The following is a 2,500-nucleotide window of genomic DNA, read 5'->3' on the forward strand; positions in this document are numbered from 1 at the left end:
TATGTTGCGCCTTAACCCAACCTATGTTGCGCCTTAACCCAACCTATGTTGCGCCTTAACCCAACCTATGTTGCGCCTTAACCCAACCTATGTTGCGCCTTAACCCAACCTATGTTGCGCCTTAACCCAACCTATGTTGCGCCTTAACCCAACCTATGTTGGGCCTTAACCCAACCTATGTTGCGCCTTAACCCAACCTATGTTGCGCCTTAACCCAACCTATGTTGCGCCTTAACCCAACCTATGTTGCGCCTTAACCCAACCTATGTTGCGCCTTAACCCAACCTATGTTGCGCCTTAACCCAACCTATGTTGCGCCTTAACCCAACCTATGTTGGGCCTTAACCCAACCTATGTTGGGCCTTAACCCAACACACGTTGGGCCTTAACCCAACACACGTTGGGCCTTAACCCAACACACGTTGGGCCTTAACCCAACACACGTTGGGCCTTAACCCAACACACGTTGGGCCTTAACCCAACACACGTTGGGCCTTAACCCAACACACGTTGGGCCTTAACCCAACACACGTTGGGCCTTAACCCAACACACGTTGGGCCTTAACCCAACACACGTTGGGCCTTAACCCAACACACGTTGGGCCTTAACCCAACACACGTTGGGCCTTAACCCAACACACGTTGGGCCTTAACCCAACACACGTTGGGCCTTAACCCAACACACGTTGGGCCTTAACCCAACACACGTTGGGCCTTAACCCAACACACATTGGGCCTTAACCCAACACACGTTGGGCCTTAACCCAACACACGTTGGGCCTTAACCCAACACACGTTGGGCCTTAACCTGCTCTGTAATTGTCATACGACGCGTTAAATTAGTGTAGTGTTGCCTAACTGCAACCCCCGCAATATAGTTTGCTACTCGCACTGCCCGGTCCCCAGTGTATCGCTTCATGTTAAACACCTTGCAGCTATACACTGTAATGTGGATGGCAGCAGGACGTACATGCTCAATGCCCTTTGCAGTTGTTCATTGGCATTTGCAGTTGTTCATTGGCATTCGCATGGCGAAGCACTTAGCCTACGCTGTGGTACGGCCTGTGTCAACTGTCCGCTGATGTTGTACGTCCAAATCACACACTGTACTGCACATTGGTCCTCATGTACTGAATGATACATCGTGGTACATGTGACCGTACAACGACTGCGCCAACAACGGCGAACCATGCGGTCCAAATGTTGTGCACTCAGCTACGTGTCGTCTCCCTATAAGAGCTGGATTGCAGTGTGGTATGCCCTGGATGGCGATCAGCATGAGCCGTCTGTTGATGTAGTGGCGCGTGTTGTCAGACGTAGTCGTCTCTTCTCACACACCGTGATAGCATGGTGCACTGCGTTCCACATCTGCGACATGCGACAGAGGCCGGTTGACAGTCGTTCGCGCAATGGACATCGCATACGTACGGGGGCCACCTTCCACGTGTTCGCGAAGCGTGCACATGTTGTTGCGTGTATGTGGGCAGACATAGTGTGTCGTGACACCTGACACAGGCATGCAACAATCGTTGAATTTGCAAATGGCGATGGACGCCTACGTTTGCTGGTGACGTTACGCAAATGAACAACTGGTAAACCGTTGTGGTGCGGTTGTTCTCGCTAGAGGTGAATCAGTGATGGCGACGATCGGTTGAGCTACCAACCGGTTGTTCCAGCGATACCCACCATGCCCACGAACGTGAATGGCATCTGGGTGTGAAGCGATACGCGGCGGTGGCTGGGTGGGACCGTCCCCGGCCGGTGAGGGGGGGCCTCCCGGCGTGCTGGCCGCGCGGTGCGTGGGCGCACGCGCTACAGCCGGCTGGTGGGGGCGGCCAGTGGCAGGCGCGCCGGCCGACGGAGGCGGCAGGCGGCGCAGCTGCGCGCCGGCGCACCCTGCACGCGGCGCCGTGCGGCCAAAGTAGGTCCTCGCGGGCCCGGTGCGAAGCGCGGTGGACATCTGCAGTGTGCTGGTCCGATTGAGGACTGTGTGCGCTGAGGATGCGCCGCCGCCCGGCGCTCGGCGCCGCGACGCCGTCTGCTGCTCGGTCGCCTCTGCGGTTCTCGCAGGTGGTTTGTATCGCAGCTGTGCGGACGTGTTGGCGCGTGCGCTGTGCTGGGAGAGTTCGCTTCGGCACCCAAGTGGGGCTTTTGTCCTTCTGTGGCGCTGGCGTTGGAGCTGCCGGTCACCGTAGGTGGCGCGTGTTGTCTCCCGCCGGCAATGCCACGACAGCACGCTCCCGGGCCTCTGTCGGCAGCGGCAAGCTCAGTTGGGAGCACGGGTGGTCGCACCTAAAGCGTCTACTCGCCAAACCCCGGGCGATTGCGCCTCTCTCGAACCCGACCAAGTACTTAGGACGGCGCTGCGCGCCGCCGGGACCTGAGAGGGTTTCGAGGTGTATGGTGCAGGGGAGCTCAGCCTCCTCCTGTTTGCAGAATAATTGAGCGGACGCTTGCGTGTTCGCGCGGGCCCCCGGGACACACTCCCGGGCGGCCGGCT

Source organism: Schistocerca serialis, unplaced genomic scaffold, assembly GCF_023864345.2.
Source record: "Schistocerca serialis cubense isolate TAMUIC-IGC-003099 unplaced genomic scaffold, iqSchSeri2.2 HiC_scaffold_1203, whole genome shotgun sequence".
Classification (NCBI taxonomy): Eukaryota; Metazoa; Arthropoda; class Insecta; order Orthoptera; family Acrididae; genus Schistocerca; species Schistocerca serialis.